Source organism: Neoarius graeffei, assembly GCF_027579695.1.
Source record: "Neoarius graeffei isolate fNeoGra1 chromosome 18 unlocalized genomic scaffold, fNeoGra1.pri SUPER_18_unloc_1, whole genome shotgun sequence".
Classification (NCBI taxonomy): domain Eukaryota; kingdom Metazoa; phylum Chordata; class Actinopteri; order Siluriformes; family Ariidae; genus Neoarius; species Neoarius graeffei.
In genome coordinates, this window is record NW_026869982.1 from 479,751 (window position 1) to 496,718 (window position 16,968).

General features: G+C 45.3%; 28 non-coding genes and 43 pseudogenes across 28 annotated transcripts; all 71 read right to left on the bottom strand.

Moving 5' to 3' along the window:
* Positions 1-158: 158 nt before the first annotated feature.
* LOC132880370 (5S ribosomal RNA) lies at positions 159-277 on the bottom strand (annotated as a pseudogene).
* A 119-nt stretch (positions 278-396) lies between these two features.
* On the bottom strand, positions 397-515 carry LOC132879113 (5S ribosomal RNA; annotated as a pseudogene).
* A 122-nt stretch (positions 516-637) lies between these two features.
* On the bottom strand, positions 638-756 carry LOC132878826 (5S ribosomal RNA). Its single transcript, XR_009653767.1, has one exon. It is a non-coding gene; the product is annotated as a 5S ribosomal RNA (ribosomal RNA).
* Positions 757-868: 112 nt separating this feature from the next.
* On the bottom strand, positions 869-987 carry LOC132880371 (5S ribosomal RNA; annotated as a pseudogene).
* A 119-nt stretch (positions 988-1,106) lies between these two features.
* On the bottom strand, positions 1,107-1,225 carry LOC132879114 (5S ribosomal RNA; annotated as a pseudogene).
* A 122-nt stretch (positions 1,226-1,347) lies between these two features.
* On the bottom strand, positions 1,348-1,466 carry LOC132878839 (5S ribosomal RNA). The gene has a single exon (XR_009653769.1). It is a non-coding gene; the product is annotated as a 5S ribosomal RNA (ribosomal RNA).
* Positions 1,467-1,578: 112 nt separating this feature from the next.
* LOC132880372 (5S ribosomal RNA) lies at positions 1,579-1,697 on the bottom strand (annotated as a pseudogene).
* A 119-nt stretch (positions 1,698-1,816) lies between these two features.
* On the bottom strand, positions 1,817-1,935 carry LOC132878851 (5S ribosomal RNA). Its single transcript, XR_009653771.1, has one exon. It is a non-coding gene; the product is annotated as a 5S ribosomal RNA (ribosomal RNA).
* A 112-nt stretch (positions 1,936-2,047) lies between these two features.
* On the bottom strand, positions 2,048-2,166 carry LOC132878862 (5S ribosomal RNA). Its single transcript, XR_009653772.1, has one exon. It is a non-coding gene; the product is annotated as a 5S ribosomal RNA (ribosomal RNA).
* A 112-nt stretch (positions 2,167-2,278) lies between these two features.
* On the bottom strand, positions 2,279-2,397 carry LOC132880373 (5S ribosomal RNA; annotated as a pseudogene).
* Positions 2,398-2,521: 124 nt separating this feature from the next.
* Positions 2,522-2,640, bottom strand: LOC132877788 (5S ribosomal RNA). The gene has a single exon (XR_009653455.1). It is a non-coding gene; the product is annotated as a 5S ribosomal RNA (ribosomal RNA).
* Positions 2,641-2,752: 112 nt separating this feature from the next.
* LOC132878874 (5S ribosomal RNA) lies at positions 2,753-2,871 on the bottom strand. The gene has a single exon (XR_009653774.1). It is a non-coding gene; the product is annotated as a 5S ribosomal RNA (ribosomal RNA).
* A 112-nt stretch (positions 2,872-2,983) lies between these two features.
* LOC132880374 (5S ribosomal RNA) lies at positions 2,984-3,102 on the bottom strand (annotated as a pseudogene).
* Positions 3,103-3,296: 194 nt separating this feature from the next.
* Positions 3,297-3,415, bottom strand: LOC132876837 (5S ribosomal RNA). The gene has a single exon (XR_009652537.1). It is a non-coding gene; the product is annotated as a 5S ribosomal RNA (ribosomal RNA).
* Positions 3,416-3,527: 112 nt separating this feature from the next.
* Positions 3,528-3,646, bottom strand: LOC132878062 (5S ribosomal RNA; annotated as a pseudogene).
* A 119-nt stretch (positions 3,647-3,765) lies between these two features.
* LOC132878181 (5S ribosomal RNA) lies at positions 3,766-3,884 on the bottom strand (annotated as a pseudogene).
* A 112-nt stretch (positions 3,885-3,996) lies between these two features.
* On the bottom strand, positions 3,997-4,115 carry LOC132878886 (5S ribosomal RNA). Its single transcript, XR_009653775.1, has one exon. It is a non-coding gene; the product is annotated as a 5S ribosomal RNA (ribosomal RNA).
* A 112-nt stretch (positions 4,116-4,227) lies between these two features.
* On the bottom strand, positions 4,228-4,346 carry LOC132880375 (5S ribosomal RNA; annotated as a pseudogene).
* A 114-nt stretch (positions 4,347-4,460) lies between these two features.
* LOC132879991 (5S ribosomal RNA) lies at positions 4,461-4,579 on the bottom strand (annotated as a pseudogene).
* A 122-nt stretch (positions 4,580-4,701) lies between these two features.
* Positions 4,702-4,820, bottom strand: LOC132878897 (5S ribosomal RNA). Its single transcript, XR_009653776.1, has one exon. It is a non-coding gene; the product is annotated as a 5S ribosomal RNA (ribosomal RNA).
* A 112-nt stretch (positions 4,821-4,932) lies between these two features.
* LOC132878063 (5S ribosomal RNA) lies at positions 4,933-5,051 on the bottom strand (annotated as a pseudogene).
* Positions 5,052-5,175: 124 nt separating this feature from the next.
* LOC132878909 (5S ribosomal RNA) lies at positions 5,176-5,294 on the bottom strand. Its single transcript, XR_009653777.1, has one exon. It is a non-coding gene; the product is annotated as a 5S ribosomal RNA (ribosomal RNA).
* Positions 5,295-5,406: 112 nt separating this feature from the next.
* Positions 5,407-5,525, bottom strand: LOC132878921 (5S ribosomal RNA). Its single transcript, XR_009653778.1, has one exon. It is a non-coding gene; the product is annotated as a 5S ribosomal RNA (ribosomal RNA).
* A 112-nt stretch (positions 5,526-5,637) lies between these two features.
* On the bottom strand, positions 5,638-5,756 carry LOC132878932 (5S ribosomal RNA). The gene has a single exon (XR_009653779.1). It is a non-coding gene; the product is annotated as a 5S ribosomal RNA (ribosomal RNA).
* A 112-nt stretch (positions 5,757-5,868) lies between these two features.
* LOC132880376 (5S ribosomal RNA) lies at positions 5,869-5,987 on the bottom strand (annotated as a pseudogene).
* A 139-nt stretch (positions 5,988-6,126) lies between these two features.
* Positions 6,127-6,245, bottom strand: LOC132876753 (5S ribosomal RNA). Its single transcript, XR_009652458.1, has one exon. It is a non-coding gene; the product is annotated as a 5S ribosomal RNA (ribosomal RNA).
* Positions 6,246-6,357: 112 nt separating this feature from the next.
* On the bottom strand, positions 6,358-6,476 carry LOC132880377 (5S ribosomal RNA; annotated as a pseudogene).
* A 114-nt stretch (positions 6,477-6,590) lies between these two features.
* On the bottom strand, positions 6,591-6,709 carry LOC132879992 (5S ribosomal RNA; annotated as a pseudogene).
* Positions 6,710-6,831: 122 nt separating this feature from the next.
* LOC132879994 (5S ribosomal RNA) lies at positions 6,832-6,950 on the bottom strand (annotated as a pseudogene).
* A 122-nt stretch (positions 6,951-7,072) lies between these two features.
* On the bottom strand, positions 7,073-7,191 carry LOC132878944 (5S ribosomal RNA). The gene has a single exon (XR_009653780.1). It is a non-coding gene; the product is annotated as a 5S ribosomal RNA (ribosomal RNA).
* A 112-nt stretch (positions 7,192-7,303) lies between these two features.
* LOC132878662 (5S ribosomal RNA) lies at positions 7,304-7,422 on the bottom strand (annotated as a pseudogene).
* Positions 7,423-7,536: 114 nt separating this feature from the next.
* On the bottom strand, positions 7,537-7,655 carry LOC132879995 (5S ribosomal RNA; annotated as a pseudogene).
* A 122-nt stretch (positions 7,656-7,777) lies between these two features.
* Positions 7,778-7,896, bottom strand: LOC132879612 (5S ribosomal RNA; annotated as a pseudogene).
* A 112-nt stretch (positions 7,897-8,008) lies between these two features.
* LOC132880379 (5S ribosomal RNA) lies at positions 8,009-8,127 on the bottom strand (annotated as a pseudogene).
* A 124-nt stretch (positions 8,128-8,251) lies between these two features.
* LOC132879116 (5S ribosomal RNA) lies at positions 8,252-8,370 on the bottom strand (annotated as a pseudogene).
* A 122-nt stretch (positions 8,371-8,492) lies between these two features.
* Positions 8,493-8,611, bottom strand: LOC132878957 (5S ribosomal RNA). Its single transcript, XR_009653782.1, has one exon. It is a non-coding gene; the product is annotated as a 5S ribosomal RNA (ribosomal RNA).
* A 112-nt stretch (positions 8,612-8,723) lies between these two features.
* LOC132880380 (5S ribosomal RNA) lies at positions 8,724-8,842 on the bottom strand (annotated as a pseudogene).
* A 119-nt stretch (positions 8,843-8,961) lies between these two features.
* Positions 8,962-9,080, bottom strand: LOC132876754 (5S ribosomal RNA). Its single transcript, XR_009652459.1, has one exon. It is a non-coding gene; the product is annotated as a 5S ribosomal RNA (ribosomal RNA).
* A 112-nt stretch (positions 9,081-9,192) lies between these two features.
* Positions 9,193-9,311, bottom strand: LOC132880381 (5S ribosomal RNA; annotated as a pseudogene).
* Positions 9,312-9,425: 114 nt separating this feature from the next.
* LOC132879996 (5S ribosomal RNA) lies at positions 9,426-9,544 on the bottom strand (annotated as a pseudogene).
* A 122-nt stretch (positions 9,545-9,666) lies between these two features.
* On the bottom strand, positions 9,667-9,785 carry LOC132878969 (5S ribosomal RNA). The gene has a single exon (XR_009653783.1). It is a non-coding gene; the product is annotated as a 5S ribosomal RNA (ribosomal RNA).
* Positions 9,786-9,897: 112 nt separating this feature from the next.
* Positions 9,898-10,016, bottom strand: LOC132880382 (5S ribosomal RNA; annotated as a pseudogene).
* A 119-nt stretch (positions 10,017-10,135) lies between these two features.
* LOC132879117 (5S ribosomal RNA) lies at positions 10,136-10,254 on the bottom strand (annotated as a pseudogene).
* Positions 10,255-10,376: 122 nt separating this feature from the next.
* On the bottom strand, positions 10,377-10,495 carry LOC132878981 (5S ribosomal RNA). The gene has a single exon (XR_009653784.1). It is a non-coding gene; the product is annotated as a 5S ribosomal RNA (ribosomal RNA).
* Positions 10,496-10,607: 112 nt separating this feature from the next.
* Positions 10,608-10,726, bottom strand: LOC132880383 (5S ribosomal RNA; annotated as a pseudogene).
* Positions 10,727-10,850: 124 nt separating this feature from the next.
* LOC132879395 (5S ribosomal RNA) lies at positions 10,851-10,969 on the bottom strand (annotated as a pseudogene).
* A 122-nt stretch (positions 10,970-11,091) lies between these two features.
* On the bottom strand, positions 11,092-11,210 carry LOC132878183 (5S ribosomal RNA; annotated as a pseudogene).
* A 112-nt stretch (positions 11,211-11,322) lies between these two features.
* LOC132880384 (5S ribosomal RNA) lies at positions 11,323-11,441 on the bottom strand (annotated as a pseudogene).
* Positions 11,442-11,575: 134 nt separating this feature from the next.
* Positions 11,576-11,694, bottom strand: LOC132876755 (5S ribosomal RNA). Its single transcript, XR_009652460.1, has one exon. It is a non-coding gene; the product is annotated as a 5S ribosomal RNA (ribosomal RNA).
* A 112-nt stretch (positions 11,695-11,806) lies between these two features.
* Positions 11,807-11,925, bottom strand: LOC132880385 (5S ribosomal RNA; annotated as a pseudogene).
* A 114-nt stretch (positions 11,926-12,039) lies between these two features.
* LOC132879997 (5S ribosomal RNA) lies at positions 12,040-12,158 on the bottom strand (annotated as a pseudogene).
* Positions 12,159-12,280: 122 nt separating this feature from the next.
* On the bottom strand, positions 12,281-12,399 carry LOC132878993 (5S ribosomal RNA). The gene has a single exon (XR_009653785.1). It is a non-coding gene; the product is annotated as a 5S ribosomal RNA (ribosomal RNA).
* Positions 12,400-12,511: 112 nt separating this feature from the next.
* Positions 12,512-12,630, bottom strand: LOC132881396 (5S ribosomal RNA; annotated as a pseudogene).
* A 119-nt stretch (positions 12,631-12,749) lies between these two features.
* On the bottom strand, positions 12,750-12,868 carry LOC132879118 (5S ribosomal RNA; annotated as a pseudogene).
* A 122-nt stretch (positions 12,869-12,990) lies between these two features.
* On the bottom strand, positions 12,991-13,109 carry LOC132879005 (5S ribosomal RNA). Its single transcript, XR_009653786.1, has one exon. It is a non-coding gene; the product is annotated as a 5S ribosomal RNA (ribosomal RNA).
* A 112-nt stretch (positions 13,110-13,221) lies between these two features.
* Positions 13,222-13,340, bottom strand: LOC132880386 (5S ribosomal RNA; annotated as a pseudogene).
* A 124-nt stretch (positions 13,341-13,464) lies between these two features.
* LOC132879119 (5S ribosomal RNA) lies at positions 13,465-13,583 on the bottom strand (annotated as a pseudogene).
* Positions 13,584-13,705: 122 nt separating this feature from the next.
* LOC132879017 (5S ribosomal RNA) lies at positions 13,706-13,824 on the bottom strand. The gene has a single exon (XR_009653787.1). It is a non-coding gene; the product is annotated as a 5S ribosomal RNA (ribosomal RNA).
* A 112-nt stretch (positions 13,825-13,936) lies between these two features.
* LOC132879028 (5S ribosomal RNA) lies at positions 13,937-14,055 on the bottom strand. The gene has a single exon (XR_009653788.1). It is a non-coding gene; the product is annotated as a 5S ribosomal RNA (ribosomal RNA).
* Positions 14,056-14,167: 112 nt separating this feature from the next.
* LOC132880387 (5S ribosomal RNA) lies at positions 14,168-14,286 on the bottom strand (annotated as a pseudogene).
* Positions 14,287-14,410: 124 nt separating this feature from the next.
* On the bottom strand, positions 14,411-14,529 carry LOC132879040 (5S ribosomal RNA). Its single transcript, XR_009653789.1, has one exon. It is a non-coding gene; the product is annotated as a 5S ribosomal RNA (ribosomal RNA).
* A 112-nt stretch (positions 14,530-14,641) lies between these two features.
* On the bottom strand, positions 14,642-14,760 carry LOC132877661 (5S ribosomal RNA). The gene has a single exon (XR_009653333.1). It is a non-coding gene; the product is annotated as a 5S ribosomal RNA (ribosomal RNA).
* A 112-nt stretch (positions 14,761-14,872) lies between these two features.
* Positions 14,873-14,991, bottom strand: LOC132880388 (5S ribosomal RNA; annotated as a pseudogene).
* Positions 14,992-15,120: 129 nt separating this feature from the next.
* Positions 15,121-15,239, bottom strand: LOC132879052 (5S ribosomal RNA). The gene has a single exon (XR_009653790.1). It is a non-coding gene; the product is annotated as a 5S ribosomal RNA (ribosomal RNA).
* Positions 15,240-15,351: 112 nt separating this feature from the next.
* On the bottom strand, positions 15,352-15,470 carry LOC132880390 (5S ribosomal RNA; annotated as a pseudogene).
* Positions 15,471-15,599: 129 nt separating this feature from the next.
* Positions 15,600-15,718, bottom strand: LOC132879120 (5S ribosomal RNA; annotated as a pseudogene).
* A 127-nt stretch (positions 15,719-15,845) lies between these two features.
* Positions 15,846-15,964, bottom strand: LOC132879064 (5S ribosomal RNA). Its single transcript, XR_009653791.1, has one exon. It is a non-coding gene; the product is annotated as a 5S ribosomal RNA (ribosomal RNA).
* A 112-nt stretch (positions 15,965-16,076) lies between these two features.
* On the bottom strand, positions 16,077-16,195 carry LOC132880391 (5S ribosomal RNA; annotated as a pseudogene).
* Positions 16,196-16,309: 114 nt separating this feature from the next.
* On the bottom strand, positions 16,310-16,428 carry LOC132879121 (5S ribosomal RNA; annotated as a pseudogene).
* A 122-nt stretch (positions 16,429-16,550) lies between these two features.
* LOC132879076 (5S ribosomal RNA) lies at positions 16,551-16,669 on the bottom strand. Its single transcript, XR_009653793.1, has one exon. It is a non-coding gene; the product is annotated as a 5S ribosomal RNA (ribosomal RNA).
* Positions 16,670-16,781: 112 nt separating this feature from the next.
* On the bottom strand, positions 16,782-16,900 carry LOC132880392 (5S ribosomal RNA; annotated as a pseudogene).
* Positions 16,901-16,968: the final 68 nt, after the last annotated feature.

Consider the following 16,968-nt stretch of genomic DNA (forward strand, 5'->3'; position numbering starts at 1 on the left):
TTGCCTTGCCTTGCCTTGCCTTGCCTTGCCTTGCCTTGCCTTGCCTTGCCTTGCCTTGCCTTGCCTTGCCTTGCCTTGCCTTGCGCCCAGAAGGAAAATTCTTGCCTTGCGAGCAGAAGGAAAATTCAAACAGATTTCTGCAAGAAGACAAAATAAAATGCTTACAGTACCTGGTATTCCTAGGCAGTCTCACACTCAAGTACTAACCAGGCCCAACTCTGTTTAGCTTCTCAGATCAGACAGGATCAGGCATTGTCAGAGTGGTTTGGACGTAAACAACAGTCTGGAAATGTGTGCCTTGCCTTGCCTTGCCTTGCCTTGCGCCCAGAAGGAAAATTCTTGCCTTGCGAGCAGAAGGAAAATTCAAACAGATTTCTGCAAGAAGACAAAATAAAATGCTTACAGTACCTGGTATTCCTAGGCAGTCTCCCACTCAAGTACTAACCAGGCCCAACTCTGTTTAGCTTCTGAAATCAGACGGGATCAGGCATTGTCAGAGTGGTTTGGCCGTGAGCAACAGTTTGCTGGAAATGTGCCGTTTTTCTTGCCTTGCCTTGCCTTGCGCCCAGAAGGAAAATTATTGCCTTGCGAGCAGAAGGAAAATTCAAACAGATTTCTGCAAGAAGACAAAATAAAATGCTTACAGTACCTGGTATTCCTAGGCAGTCTCCCACTCAAGTACTAACCAGGCCCAACTCTGTTTAGCTTCTGAGATCAGACGGGATCAGGCGTTGTCAGAGTGGTTTGGCCGTAAGCAACAGCTTGTTGGAAATGTGCCGTTTTTCTTGCCTTGCGATCAGAAGGAAAATTCTTGCCTTGCGACCAGAAGGAAAATTCAAACAGATTTCTGCAAGAAGACAAAATAAAATGCTTACAGTACCTGGTATTCCTAGGCAGTCTCACACTCAAGTACTAACCAGGCCCAACTCTGTTTAGCTTCTCAGATCAGACAGGATCAGGCATTGTCAGAGTGGTTTGGACGTAAACAGCAGTCTGGAAATGTGTGCCTTGCCTTGCCTTGCCTTGCCTTGCGCCCAGAAGGAAAATTCTTGCCTTGCGAGCAGAAGGAAAATTCAAACAGATTTCTGCAAGAAGACAAAATAAAATGCTTACAGTACCTGGTATTCCTAGGCAGTCTCCCACTCAAGTACTAACCAGGCCCAACTCTGTTTAGCTTCTGAAATCAGACGGGATCAGGCATTGTCAGAGTGGTTTGGCCGTGAGCAACAGTTTGCTGGAAATGTGCCGTTTTTCTTGCCTTGCCTTGCCTTGCGCCCAGAAGGAAAATTATTGCCTTGCGAGCAGAAGGAAAATTCAAACAGATTTCTGCAAGAAGACAAAATAAAATGCTTACAGTACCTGGTATTCCTAGGCAGTCTCCCACTCAAGTACTAACCAGGCCCAACTCTGTTTAGCTTCTGAGATCAGACGGGATCAGGCGTTGTCAGAGTGGTTTGGCCGTAAGCAACCGCTTGTTGGAAATGTGCCGTTTTTCTTGCCTTGCGATCAGAAGGAAAATTCTTGCCTTGCGACCAGAAGGAAAATTCAAACAGATTTCTGCAAGAAGACAAAATAAAATGCTTACAGTACCTGGTATTCCTAGGCAGTCTCACACTCAAGTACTAACCAGGCCCAACTCTGTTTAGCTTCTCAGATCAGACAGGATCAGGCATTGTCAGAGTGGTTTGGACGTAAACAACAGTCTGGAAATGTGTGCCTTGCCTTGCCTTGCCTTGCCTTGCGCCCAGAAGGAAAATTCTTGCCTTGCGAGCAGAAGGAAAATTCAAACAGATTTCTGCAAGAAGACAAAATAAAATGCTTACAGTACCTGGTATTCCTAGGCAGTCTCCCACTCAAGTACTAACCAGGCCCAACTCTGTTTAGCTTCTGAGATCAGACGGGATCAGGCGTTGTCAGAGTGGTTTGGCCGTAAGCAACAGCTTGTTGGAAATGTGCCGTTTTTCTTGCCTTGCGATCAGAAGGAAAATTCTTGCCTTGCGACCAGAAGGAAAATTCAAACAGATTTCTGCAAGAAGACAAAATAAAATGCTTACAGTACCTGGTATTCCTAGGCAGTCTCCCACTCAAGTACTAACCAGGCCCAACTCTGTTTAGCTTCTGAGATCAGACGGGATCAGGCGTTGTCAGAGTGGTTTGGCCGTAAGCAACAGCTTGTTGGAAATGTGCCGTTTTTCTTGCCTTGCGATCAGAAGGAAAATTCTTGCCTTGCGACCAGAAGGAAAATTCAAACAGATTTCTGCAAGAAGACAAAATAAAATGCTTACAGTACCTGGTATTCCTAGGCAGTCTCACACTCAAGTACTAACCAGGCCCAACTCTGTTTAGCTTCTCAGATCAGACAGGATCAGGCATTGTCAGAGTGGTTTGGACGTAAACAACAGTCTGGAAATGTGTGCCTTGCCTTGCCTTGCCTTGCCTTGCCTTGCGCCCAGAAGGAAAATTCTTGCCTTGCGAGCAGAAGGAAAATTCAAACAGATTTCTGCAAGAAGACAAAATAAAATGCTTACAGTACCTGGTATTCCTAGGCAGTCTCCCACTCAAGTACTAACCAGGCCCAACTCTGTTTAGCTTCTGAGATCAGACGAGATCAGGCGTTGTCAGAGTGGTTTGGCCGTAAGCAACAGCTTGTTGGAAATGTGCCGTTTTTCTTGCCTTGCGATCAGAAGGAAAATTCTTGCCTTGCGACCAGAAGGAAAATTCAAACAGATTTCTGCAAGAAGACAAAATAAAATGCTTACAGTACCTGGTATTCCTAGGCAGTCTCCCACTCAAGTACTAACCAGGCCCAACTCTGTTTAGCTTCTGAGATCAGACGGGATCAGGCGTTGTCAGAGTGGTTTGGCCGTAAGCAACAGCTTGTTGGAAATGTGCCGTTTTTCTTGCCTTGCGATCAGAAGGAAAATTCTTGCCTTGCGACCAGAAGGAAAATTCAAACAGATTTCTGCAAGAAGACAAAATAAAATGCTTACAGTACCTGGTATTCCTAGGCAGTCTCACACTCAAGTACTAACCAGGCCCAACTCTGTTTAGCTTCTCAGATCAGACAGGATCAGGCATTGTCAGAGTGGTTTGGACGTAAACAACAGTCTGGAAATGTGTGCCTTGCCTTGCCTTGCCTTGCCTTGCCTTGCCTTGCCTTGCCTTGCCTTGCCTTGCCTTGCCTTGCCTTGCCTTGCCTTGCCTTGCCTTGCCTTGCCTTGCGCCCAGAAGGAAAATTCTTGCCTTGCGAGCAGAAGGAAAATTCAAACAGATTTCTGCAAGAAGACAAAATAAAATGCTTACAGTACCTGGTACTCCTAGGCAGTCTCCCACTCAAGTACTAACCAGGCCCAACTCTGTTTAGCTTCTGAGATCAGACGGGATCAGGCGTTGTCAGAGTGGTTTGGCCGTAAGCAACAGCTTGTTGGAAATGTGCCGTTTTTCTTGCCTTGCGATCAGAAGGAAAATTCTTGCCTTGCGACCAGAAGGAAAATTCAAACAGATTTCTGCAAGAAGACAAAATAAAATGCTTACAGTACCTGGTATTCCTAGGCAGTCTCCCACTCAAGTACTAACCAGGCCCAACTCTGTTTAGCTTCTGAGATCAGATGGGATCAGGCGTTGTCAGAGTGGTTTGGACGTAAACAACAGTCTGGAAATGTGTGCCTTGCCTTGCCTTGCCTTGCCTTGCGCCCAGAAGGAAAATTCTTGCCTTGCGACCAGAAGGAAAATTCAAACAGATTTCTGCAAGAAGACAAAATAAAATGCTTACAGTACCTGGTATTCCTAGGCAGTCTCACACTCAAGTACTAACCAGGCCCAACTCTGTTTAGCTTCTGAGATCAGACGGGATCAGGCGTTGTCAGAGTGGTTTGGCCGTAAGCAACAGCTTGTTGGAAATGTGCCGTTTTTCTTGCCTTGCGATCAGAAGGAAAATTCTTGCCTTGCGACCAGAAGGAAAATTCAAACAGATTTCTGCAAGAAGACAAAATAAAATGCTTACAGTACCTGGTATTCCTAGGCAGTCTCCCACTCAAGTACTAACCAGGCCCAACTCTGTTTAGCTTCTGAGATCAGACGGGATCAGGCGTTGTCAGAGTGGTTTGGCCGTAAGCAACAGCTTGTTGGAAATGTGCCGTTTTTCTTGCCTTGCGATCAGAAGGAAAATTCTTGCCTTGCGACCAGAAGGAAAATTCAAACAGATTTCTGCAAGAAGACAAAATAAAATGCTTACAGTACCTGGTATTCCTAGGCAGTCTCACACTCAAGTACTAACCAGGCCCAACTCTGTTTAGCTTCTCAGATCAGACAGGATCAGGCATTGTCAGAGTGGTTTGGACGTAAACAACAGTCTGGAAATGTGTGCCTTGCCTTGCCTTGCCTTGCGCCCAGAAGGAAAATTCTTGCCTTGCGAGCAGAAGGAAAATTCAAACAGATTTCTGCAAGAAGACAAAATAAAATGCTTACAGTACCTGGTATTCCTAGGCAGTCTCCCACTCAAGTACTAACCAGGCAAAACTCTGTTTAGCTTCTGAAATCAGACGGGATCAGGCATTGTCAGAGTGGTTTGGCCGTGAGCAACAGTTTGCTGGAAATGTGCCGTTTTTCTTGCCTTGCCTTGCCTTGCGCCCAGAAGGAAAATTATTGCCTTGCAAGCAGAAGGAAAATTCAAACAGATTTCTGCAAGAAGACAAAATAAAATGCTTACAGTACCTGGTATTCCTAGGCAGTCTCCCACTCAAGTACTAACCAGGCCCAACTCTGTTTAGCTTCTGAGATCAGACGGGATCAGGCGTTGTCAGAGTGGTTTGGCCGTAAGCAACAGCTTGTTGGAAATGTGCCGTTTTTCTTGCCTTGCGATCAGAAGGAAAATTCTTGCCTTGCGACCAGAAGGAAAATTCAAACAGATTTCTGCAAGAAGACAAAATAAAATGCTTACAGTACCTGGTATTCCTAGGCAGTCTCCCACTCAAGTACTAACCAGGCCCAACTCTGTTTAGCTTCTGAGATCAGATGGGATCAGGCGTTGTCAGAGTGGTTTGGACGTAAACAACAGTCTGGAAATGTGTGCCTTGCCTTGCCTTGCCTTGCCTTGCCTTGCGCCCAGAAGGAAAATTCTTGCCTTGCGAGCAGAAGGAAAATTCAAACAGATTTCTGCAAGAAGACAAAATAAAATGCTTACAGTACCTGGTATTCCTAGGCAGTCTCCCACTCAAGTACTAACCAGGCCCAACTCTGTTTAGCTTCTGAGATCAGACGGGATCAGGCGTTGTCAGAGTGGTTTGGCCGTAAGCAACAGCTTGTTGGAAATGTGCCGTTTTTCTTGCCTTGCGATCAGAAGGAAAATTCTTGCCTTGCGACCAGAAGGAAAATTCAAACAGATTTCTGCAAGAAGACAAAATAAAATGCTTACAGTACCTGGTATTCCTAGGCAGTCTCCCACTCAAGTACTAACCAGGCCCAACTCTGTTTAGCTTCTGAGATCAGACGGGATCAGGCGTTGTCAGAGTGGTTTGGCCGTAAGCAACAGCTTGTTGGAAATGTGCCGTTTTTCTTGCCTTGCGATCAGAAGGAAAATTCTTGCCTTGCGACCAGAAGGAAAATTCAAACAGATTTCTGCAAGAAGACAAAATAAAATGCTTACAGTACCTGGTATTCCTAGGCAGTCTCCCACTCAAGTACTAACCAGGCCCAACTCTGTTTAGCTTCTGAGATCAGACGGGATCAGGCGTTGTCAGAGTGGTTTGGCCGTAAGCAACAGCTTGTTGGAAATGTGCCGTTTTTCTTGCCTTGCGATCAGAAGGAAAATTCTTGCCTTGCGACCAGAAGGAAAATTCAAACAGATTTCTGCAAGAAGACAAAATAAAATGCTTACAGTACCTGGTATTCCTAGGCAGTCTCACACTCAAGTACTAACCAGGCCCAACTCTGTTTAGCTTCTCAGATCAGACAGGATCAGGCATTGTCAGAGTGGTTTGGACGTAAACAACAGTCTGGAAATGTGTGCCTTGCCTTGCCTTGCCTTGCCTTGCCTTGCCTTGCCTTGCCTTGCTCCCAGAAGGAAAATTCTTGCCTTGCGAGCAGAAGGAAAATTCAAACAGATTTCTGCAAGAAGACAAAATAAAATGCTTACAGTACCTGGTATTCCTAGGCAGTCTCCCACTCAAGTACTAACCAGGCCCAACTCTGTTTAGCTTCTGAGATCAGACGGGATCAGGCGTTCTCAGAGTGGTTTGGCCGTAAGCAACAGCTTGTTGGAAATGTGCCGTTTTTCTTGCCTTGCGATCAGAAGGAAAATTCTTGCCTTGCGACCAGAAGGAAAATTCAAACAGATTTCTGCAAGAAGACAAAATAAAATGCTTACAGTACCTGGTATTCCTAGGCAGTCTCACACTCAAGTACTAACCAGGCCCAACTCTGTTTAGCTTCTCAGATCAGACAGGATCAGGCATTGTCAGAGTGGTTTGGACGTAAACAACAGTCTGGAAATGTGTGCCTTGCCTTGCCTTGCCTTGCGCCCAGAAGGAAAATTCTTGCCTTGCGAGCAGAAGGAAAATTCAAACAGATTTCTGCAAGAAGACAAAATAAAATGCTTACAGTACCTGGTATTCCTAGGCAGTCTCCCACTCAAGTACTAACCAGGCAAAACTCTGTTTAGCTTCTGAAATCAGACGGGATCAGGCATTGTCAGAGTGGTTTGGCCGTGAGCAACAGTTTGCTGGAAATGTGCCGTTTTTCTTGCCTTGCCTTGCCTTGCGCCCAGAAGGAAAATTATTGCCTTGCGAGCAGAAGGAAAATTCAAACAGATTTCTGCAAGAAGACAAAATAAAATGCTTACAGTACCTGGTATTCCTAGGCAGTCTCCCACTCAAGTACTAACCAGGCAAAACTCTGTTTAGCTTCTGAAATCAGACGGGATCAGGCATTGTCAGAGTGGTTTGGCCGTGAGCAACAGTTTGCTGGAAATGTGCCGTTTTTCTTGCCTTGCCTTGCCTTGCGCCCAGAAGGAAAATTATTGCCTTGCGAGCAGAAGGAAAATTCAAACAGATTTCTGCAAGAAGACAAAATAAAATGCTTACAGTACCTGGTATTCCTAGGCAGTCTCCCACTCAAGTACTAACCAGGCCCAACTCTGTTTAGCTTCTGAGATCAGACGGGATCAGGCGTTGTCAGAGTGGTTTGGCCGTAAGCAACAGCTTGTTGGAAATGTGCCGTTTTTCTTGCCTTGCGATCAGAAGGAAAATTCTTGCCTTGCGACCAGAAGGAAAATTCAAACAGATTTCTGCAAGAAGACAAAATAAAATGCTTACAGTACCTGGTATTCCTAGGCAGTCTCCCACTCAAGTACTAACCAGGCCCAACTCTGTTTAGCTTCTGAGATCAGACGGGATCAGGCATTGTCAGAGTGGTTTGGACGTAAACAACAGTCTGGAAATGTGTGCCTTGCCTTGCCTTGCCTTGCGCCCAGAAGGAAAATTCTTGCCTTGCGAGCAGAAGGAAAATTCAAACAGATTTCTGCAAGAAGACAAAATAAAATGCTTACAGTACCTGGTATTCCTAGGCAGTCTCCCACTCAAGTACTAACCAGGCAAAACTCTGTTTAGCTTCTGAAATCAGACGGGATCAGGCATTGTCAGAGTGGTTTGGCCGTGAGCAACAGTTTGCTGGAAATGTGCCGTTTTTCTTGCCTTGCCTTGCCTTGCGCCCAGAAGGAAAATTATTGCCTTGCGAGCAGAAGGAAAATTCAAACAGATTTCTGCAAGAAGACAAAATAAAATGCTTACAGTACCTGGTATTCCTAGGCAGTCTCCCACTCAAGTACTAACCAGGCAAAACTCTGTTTAGCTTCTGAAATCAGACGGGATCAGGCGTTGTCAGAGTGGTTTGGCCGTAAGCAACAGCTTGTTGGAAATGTGCCGTTTTTCTTGCCTTGCGATCAGAAGGAAAATTCTTGCCTTGCGACCAGAAGGAAAATTCAAACAGATTTCTGCAAGAAGACAAAATAAAATGCTTACAGTACCTGGTATTCCTAGGCAGTCTCACACTCAAGTACTAACCAGGCCCAACTCTGTTTAGCTTCTCAGATCAGACAGGATCAGGCATTGTCAGAGTGGTTTGGACGTAAACAACAGTCTGGAAATGTGTGCCTTGCCTTGCCTTGCCTTGCCTTGCCTTGCGCCCAGAAGGAAAATTCTTGCCTTGCGAGCAGAAGGAAAATTCAAACAGATTTCTGCAAGAAGACAAAATAAAATGCTTACAGTACCTGGTATTCCTAGGCAGTCTCCCACTCAAGTACTAACCAGGCCCAACTCTGTTTAGCTTCTGAAATCAGACGGGATCAGGCATTGTCAGAGTGGTTTGGCCGTGAGCAACAGTTTGCTGGAAATGTGCCGTTTTTCTTGCCTTGCCTTGCCTTGCGCCCAGAAGGAAAATTATTGCCTTGCTAGCAGAAGGAAAATTCAAACAGATTTCTGCAAGAAGACAAAATAAAATGCTTACAGTACCTGGTATTCCTAGGCAGTCTCCCACTCAAGTACTAACCAGGCCCAACTCTGTTTAGCTTCTGAGATCAGACGGGATCAGGCGTTGTCAGAGTGGTTTGGCCGTAAGCAATAGCTTGTTGGAAATGTGCCGTTTTTCTTGCCTTGCGATCAGAAGGAAAATTCTTGCCTTGCGACCAGAAGGAAAATTCAAACAGATTTCTGCAAGAAGACAAAATAAAATGCTTACAGTACCTGGTATTCCTAGGCAGTCTCACACTCAAGTACTAACCAGGCCCAACTCTGTTTAGCTTCTCAGATCAGACAGGATCAGGCATTGTCAGAGTGGTTTGGACGTAAACAACAGTCTGGAAATGTGTGCCTTGCCTTGCCTTGCCTTGCCTTGCGCCCAGAAGGAAAATTCTTGCCTTGCGAGCAGAAGGAAAATTCAAACAGATTTCTGCAAGAAGACAAAATAAAATGCTTACAGTACCTGGTATTCCTAGGCAGTCTCCCACTCAAGTACTAACCAGGCCCAACTCTGTTTAGCTTCTGAGATCAGACGGGATCAGGCGTTCTCAGAGTGGTTTGGCCGTAAGCAACAGCTTGTTGGAAATGTGCCGTTTTTCTTGCCTTGCGATCAGAAGGAAAATTCTTGCCTTGCGACCAGAAGGAAAATTCAAACAGATTTCTGCAAGAAGACAAAATAAAATGCTTACAGTACCTGGTATTCCTAGGCAGTCTCACACTCAAGTACTAACCAGGCCCAACTCTGTTTAGCTTCTCAGATCAGACAGGATCAGGCATTGTCAGAGTGGTTTGGACGTAAACAACAGTCTGGAAATGTGTGCCTTGCCTTGCCTTGCCTTGCGCCCAGAAGGAAAATTCTTGCCTTGCGAGCAGAAGGAAAATTCAAACAGATTTCTGCAAGAAGACAAAATAAAATGCTTACAGTACCTGGTATTCCTAGGCAGTCTCCCACTCAAGTACTAACCAGGCAAAACTCTGTTTAGCTTCTGAAATCAGACGGGATCAGGCATTGTCAGAGTGGTTTGGCCGTGAGCAACAGTTTGCTGGAAATGTGCCGTTTTTCTTGCCTTGCCTTGCCTTGCGCCCAGAAGGAAAATTATTGCCTTGCGAGCAGAAGGAAAATTCAAACAGATTTCTGCAAGAAGACAAAATAAAATGCTTACAGTACCTGGTATTCCTAGGCAGTCTCCCACTCAAGTACTAACCAGGCCCAACTCTGTTTAGCTTCTGAGATCAGACGGGATCAGGCGTTGTCAGAGTGGTTTGGCCGTAAGCAACAGCTTGTTGGAAATGTGCCGTTTTTCTTGCCTTGCGATCAGAAGGAAAATTCTTGCCTTGCGACCAGAAGGAAAATTCAAACAGATTTCTGCAAGAAGACAAAATAAAATGCTTACAGTACCTGGTATTCCTAGGCAGTCTCACACTCAAGTACTAACCAGGCCCAACTCTGTTTAGCTTCTCAGATCAGACAGGATCAGGCATTGTCAGAGTGGTTTGGACGTAAACAACAGTCTGGAAATGTGTGCCTTGCCTTGCCTTGCCTTGCCTTGCGCCCAGAAGGAAAATTCTTGCCTTGCGAGCAGAAGGAAAATTCAAACAGATTTCTGCAAGAAGACAAAATAAAATGCTTACAGTACCTGGTATTCCTAGGCAGTCTCCCACTCAAGTACTAACCAGGCCCAACTCTGTTTAGCTTCTGAAATCAGACGGGATCAGGCATTGTCAGAGTGGTTTGGCCGTGAGCAACAGTTTGCTGGAAATGTGCCGTTTTTCTTGCCTTGCCTTGCCTTGCACCCAGAAGGAAAATTATTGCCTTGCGAGCAGAAGGAAAATTCAAACAGATTTCTGCAAGAAGACAAAATAAAATGCTTACAGTACCTGGTATTCCTAGGCAGTCTCCCACTCAAGTACTAACCAGGCCCAACTCTGTTTAGCTTCTGAGATCAGACGGGATCAGGCGTTGTCAGAGTGGTTTGGCCGTAAGCAACAGCTTGTTGGAAATGTGCCGTTTTTCTTGCCTTGCGATCAGAAGGAAAATTCTTGCCTTGCGACCAGAAGGAAAATTCAAACAGATTTCTGCAAGAAGACAAAATAAAATGCTTACAGTACCTGGTATTCCTAGGCAGTCTCACACTCAAGTACTAACCAGGCCCAACTCTGTTTAGCTTCTCAGATCAGACAGGATCAGGCATTGTCAGAGTGGTTTGGACGTAAACAACAGTCTGGAAATGTGTGCCTTGCCTTGCCTTGCCTTGCCTTGCCTTGCGCCCAGAAGGAAAATTCTTGCCTTGCGAGCAGAAGGAAAATTCAAACAGATTTCTGCAAGAAGACAAAATAAAATGCTTACAGTACCTGGTATTCCTAAGCAGTCTCCCACTCAAGTACTAACCAGGCCCAACTCTGTTTAGCTTCTGAAATCAGACGGGATCAGGCATTGTCAGAGTGGTTTGGCCGTGAGCAACAGTTTGCTGGAAATGTGCCGTTTTTCTTGCCTTGCCTTGCCTTGCGCCCAGAAGGAAAATTATTGCCTTGCTAGCAGAAGGAAAATTCAAACAGATTTCTGCAAGAAGACAAAATAAAATGCTTACAGTACCTGGTATTCCTAGGCAGTCTCACACTCAAGTACTAACCAGGCCCAACTCTGTTTAGCTTCTGAGATCAGACGGGATCAGGCGTTGTCAGAGTGGTTTGGCCGTAAGCAACAGCTTGTTGGAAATGTGCCGTTTTTCTTGCCTTGCGATCAGAAGGAAAATTCTTGCCTTGCGACCAGAAGGAAAATTCAAACAGATTTCTGCAAGAAGACAAAATAAAATGCTTACAGTACCTGGTATTCCTAGGCAGTCTCACACTCAAGTACTAACCAGGCCCAACTCTGTTTAGCTTCTCAGATCAGACAGGATCAGGCATTGTCAGAGTGGTTTGGACGTAAACAACAGTCTGGAAATGTGTGCCTTGCCTTGCCTTGCCTTGCCTTGCCTTGCCTTGCCTTGCTCCCAGAAGGAAAATTCTTGCCTTGCGAGCAGAAGGAAAATTCAAACAGATTTCTGCAAGAAGACAAAATAAAATGCTTACAGTACCTGGTATTCCTAGGCAGTCTCCCACTCAAGTACTAACCAGGCCCAACTCTGTTTAGCTTCTGAGATCAGACGGGATCAGGCGTTCTCAGAGTGGTTTGGCCGTAAGCAACAGCTTGTTGGAAATGTGCCGTTTTTCTTGCCTTGCGATCAGAAGGAAAATTCTTGCCTTGCGACCAGAAGGAAAATTCAAACAGATTTCTGCAAGAAGACAAAATAAAATGCTTACAGTACCTGGTATTCCTAGGCAGTCTCACACTCAAGTACTAACCAGGCCCAACTCTGTTTAGCTTCTCAGATCAGACAGGATCAGGCATTGTCAGAGTGGTTTGGACGTAAACAACAGTCTGGAAATGTGTGCCTTGCCTTGCCTTGCCTTGCGCCCAGAAGGAAAATTCTTGCCTTGCGAGCAGAAGGAAAATTCAAACAGATTTCTGCAAGAAGACAAAATAAAATGCTTACAGTACCTGGTATTCCTAGGCAGTCTCCCACTCAAGTACTAACCAGGCAAAACTCTGTTTAGCTTCTGAAATCAGACGGGATCAGGCATTGTCAGAGTGGTTTGGCCGTGAGCAACAGTTTGCTGGAAATGTGCCGTTTTTCTTGCCTTGCCTTGCCTTGCACCCAGAAGGAAAATTATTGCCTTGCGAGCAGAAGGAAAATTCAAACAGATTTCTGCAAGAAGACAAAATAAAATGCTTACAGTACCTGGTATTCCTAGGCAGTCTCCCACTCAAGTACTAACCAGGCCCAACTCTGTTTAGCTTCTGAGATCAGACGGGATCAGGCGTTGTCAGAGTGGTTTGGCCGTAAGCAACAGCTTGTTGGAAATGTGCCGTTTTTCTTGCCTTGCGATCAGAAGGAAAATTCTTGCCTTGCGACCAGAAGGAAAATTCAAACAGATTTCTGCAAGAAGACAAAATAAAATGCTTACAGTACCTGGTATTCCTAGGCAGTCTCACACTCAAGTACTCACCAGGCCCAACTCTGTTTAGCTTCTCAGATCAGACAGGATCAGGCATTGTCAGAGTGGTTTGGACGTAAACAACAGTCTGGAAATGTGTGCCTTGCCTTGCCTTGCCTTGCCTTGCGCCCAGAAGGAAAATTCTTGCCTTGCGAGCAGAAGGAAAATTCAAACAGATTTCTGCAAGAAGACAAAATAAAATGCTTACAGTACCTGGTATTCCTAGGCAGTCTCCCACTCAAGTACTAACCAGGCCCAACTCTGTTTAGCTTCTGAAATCAGACGGGATCAGGCATTGTCAGAGTGGTTTGGCCGTGAGCAACAGTTTGCTGGAAATGTGCCGTTTTTCTTGCCTTGCCTTGCCTTGCACCCAGAAGGAAAATTATTGCCTTGCGAGCAGAAGGAAAATTCAAACAGATTTCTGCAAGAAGACAAAATAAAATGCTTACAGTACCTGGTATTCCTAGGCAGTCTCCCACTCAAGTACTAACCAGGCCCAACTCTGTTTAGCTTCTGAGATCAGACGGGATCAGGCGTTGTCAGAGTGGTTTGGCCGTAAGCAACAGCTTGTTGGAAATGTGCCGTTTTTCTTGCCTTGCGATCAGAAGGAAAATTCTTGCCTTGCGACCAGAAGGAAAATTCAAACAGATTTCTGCAAGAAGACAAAATAAAATGCTTACAGTACCTGGTATTCCTAGGCAGTCTCACACTCAAGTACTAACCAGGCCCAACTCTGTTTAGCTTCTCAGATCAGACAGGATCAGGCATTGTCAGAGTGGTTTGGACGTAAACAACAGTCTGGAAATGTGTGCCTTGCCTTGCCTTGCCTTGCCTTGCCTTGCGCCCAGAAGGAAAATTCTTGCCTTGCGAGCAGAAGGAAAATTCAAACAGATTTCTGCAAGAAGACAAAATAAAATGCTTACAGTACCTGGTATTCCTAGGCAGTCTCCCACTCAAGTACTAACCAGGCCCAACTCTGTTTAGCTTCTGAAATCAGACGGGATCAGGCATTGTCAGAGTGGTTTGGCCGTGAGCAACAGTTTGCTGGAAATGTGCCGTTTTTCTTGCCTTGCCTTGCCTTGCGCCCAGAAGGAAAATTATTGCCTTGCTAGCAGAAGGAAAATTCAAACAGATTTCTGCAAGAAGACAAAATAAAATGCTTACAGTACCTGGTATTCCTAGGCAGTCTCCCACTCAAGTACTAACCAGGCCCAACTCTGTTTAGCTTCTGAGATCAGACGGGATCAGGCGTTGTCAGAGTGGTTTGGCCGTAAGCAATAGCTTGTTGGAAATGTGCCGTTTTTCTTGCCTTGCGATCAGAAGGAAAATTCTTGCCTTGCGACCAGAAGGAAAATTCAAACAGATTTCTGCAAGAAGACAAAATAAAATGCTTACAGTACCTGGTATTCCTAGGCAGTCTCCCACTCAAGTACTAACCAGGCCCAACTCTGTTTAGCTTCTGAGATCAGACGGGATCAGGCGTTGTCAGAGTGGTTTGGCCGTAAGCAACAGCTTGTTGGAAATGTGCCGTTTTTCTTGCCTTGCGATCAGAAGGAAAATTCTTGCCTTGCGACCAGAAGGAAAATTCAAACAGATTTCTGCAAGAAGACAAAATAAAATGCTTACAGTACCTGGTATTCCTAGGCAGTCTCACACTCAAGTACTAACCAGGCCCAACTCTGTTTAGCTTCTCAGATCAGACAGGATCAGGCATTGTCAGAGTGGTTTGGACGTAAACAACAGTCTGGAAATGTGTGCCTTGCCTTGCCTTGCCTTGCCTTGCCTTGCGCCCAGAAGGAAAATTCTTGCCTTGCGAGCAGAAGGAAAATTCAAACAGATTTCTGCAAGAAGACAAAATAAAATGCTTACAGTACCTGGTATTCCTAGGCAGTCTCCCACTCAAGTACTAACCAGGCCCAACTCTGTTTAGCTTCTGAGATCAGACGGGATCAGGCGTTGTCAGAGTGGTTTGGCCGTAAGCAACAGCTTGTTGGAAATGTGCCGTTTTTCTTGCCTTGCGATCAGAAGGAAAATTCTTGCCTTGCGACCAGAAGGAAAATTCAAACAGATTTCTGCAAGAAGACAAAATAAAATGCTTACAGTACCTGGTATTCCTAGGCAGTCTCCCACTCAAGTACTAACCAGGCCCAACTCTGTTTAGCTTCTGAGATCAGATGGGATCAGGCGTTGTCAGAGTGGTTTGGCCGTAAGCAACAGCTTGTTGGAAATGTGCCGTTTTTCTTGCCTTGCGATCAGAAGGAAAATTCTTGCCTTGCGACCAGAAGGAAAATTCAAACAGATTTCTGCAAGAAGACAAAATAAAATGCTTACAGTACCTGGTATTCCTAGGCAGTCTCACACTCAAGTACTAACCAGGCCCAACTCTGTTTAGCTTCTCAGATCAGACAGGATCAGGCATTGTCAGAGTGGTTTGGACGTAAACAACAGTCTGGAAATGTGTGCCTTGCCTTGCCTTGCCTTGCCTTGCCTTGCCTTGCGCCCAGAAGGAAAATTCTTGCCTTGCGAGCAGAAGGAAAATTCAAACAGATTTCTGCAAGAAGACAAAATAAAATGCTTACAGTACCTGGTATTCCTAGGCAGTCTCCCACTCAAGTACTAACCAGGCCCAACTCTGTTTAGCTTCTGAGATCAGACGGGATCAGGCGTTGTCAGAGTGGTTTGGCCGTAAGCAACAGCTTGTTGGAAATGTGCCGTTTTTCTTGCCTTGCGATCAGAAGGAAAATTCTTGCCTTGCGACCAGAAGGAAAATTCAAACAGATTTCTGCAAGAAGACAAAATAAAATGCTTACAGTACCTGGTATTCCTAGGCAGTCTCACACTCAAGTACTAACCAGGCCCAACTCTGTTTAGCTTCTCAGATCAGACAGGATCAGGCATTGTCAGAGTGGTTTGGACGTAAACAACAGTCTGGAAATGTGTGCCTTGCCTTGCCTTGCCTTGCCTTGCCTTGCCTTGCGCCCAGAAGGAAAATTCTTGCCTTGCGAGCAGAAGGAAAATTCAAACAGATTTCTGCAAGAAGACAAAATAAAATGCTTACAGTACCTGGTATTCCTAGGCAGTCTCCCACTCAAGTACTAACCAGGCCCAACTCTGTTTAGCTTCTGAAATCAGACGGGATCAGGCATTGTCAGAGTGGTTTGGCCGTGAGCAACAGTTTGCTGGAAATGTGCCGTTTTTCTTGCCTTGCCTTGCCTTGCCTTGCGCCCAGAAGGAAAATTATTGCCTTGCGAGCAGAAGGAAAATTCAAACAGATTTCTGCAAGAAGACAAAATAAAATGCTTACAGTACCTGGTATTCCTAGGCAGTCTCCCACTCAAGTACTAACCAGGCCCAACTCTGTTTAGCTTCTGAGATCAGACGGGATCAGGCGTTGTCAGAGTGGTTTGGCCGTAAGCAACAGCTTGTTGGAAATGTGCCGTTTTTCTTGCCTTGCGATCAGAAGGAAAATTCTTGCCTTGCGACCAGAAGGAAAATTCAAACAGATTTCTGCAAGAAGACAAAATAAAATGCTTACAGTACCTGGTATTCCTAGGCAGTCTCACACTCAAGTACTAACCAGGCCCAACTCTGTTTAGCTTCTCAGATCAGACAGGATCAGGCATTGTCAGAGTGGTTTGGACGTAAACAACAGTCTGGAAATGTGTGCCTTGCCTTGCCTTGCCTTGCGCCCAGAAGGAAAATTCTTGCCTTGCGAGCAGAAGGAAAATTCAAACAGATTTCTGCAAGAAGACAAAATAAAATGCTTACAGTACCTGGTATTCCTAGGCAGTCTCCCACTCAAGTACTAACCAGGCCCAACTCTGTTTAGCTTCTGAAATCAGACGGGATCAGGCATTGTCAGAGTGGTTTGGCCGTGAGCAACAGTTTGCTGGAAATGTGCCGTTTTTCTTGCCTTGCCTTGCCTTGCACCCAGAAGGAAAATTATTGCCTTGCGAGCAGAAGGAAAATTCAAACAGATTTCTGCAAGAAGACAAAATAAAATGCTTACAGTACCTGGTATTCCTAGGCAGTCTCCCACTCAAGTACTAACCAGGCCCAACTCTGTTTAGCTTCTGAGATCAGACGGGATCAGGCGTTGTCAGAGTGGTTTGGCCGTAAGCAACAGCTTGTTGGAAATGTGCCGTTTTTCTTGCCTTGCGATCAGAAGGAAAATTCTTGCCTTGCGACCAGAAGGAAAATTCAAACAGATTTCTGCAAGAAGACAAAATAAAATGCTTACAGTACCTGGTATTCCTAGGCAGTCTCACACTCAAGTACTAACCAGGCCCAACTCTGTTTAGCTTCTCAGATCAGACAGGATCAGGCATTGTCAGAGTGGTTTGGACGTAAACAACAGTCTGGAAATGTGTGCCTTGCCTTGCCTTGCCTTGCCTTGCCTTGCGCCCAGAAGGAAAATTCT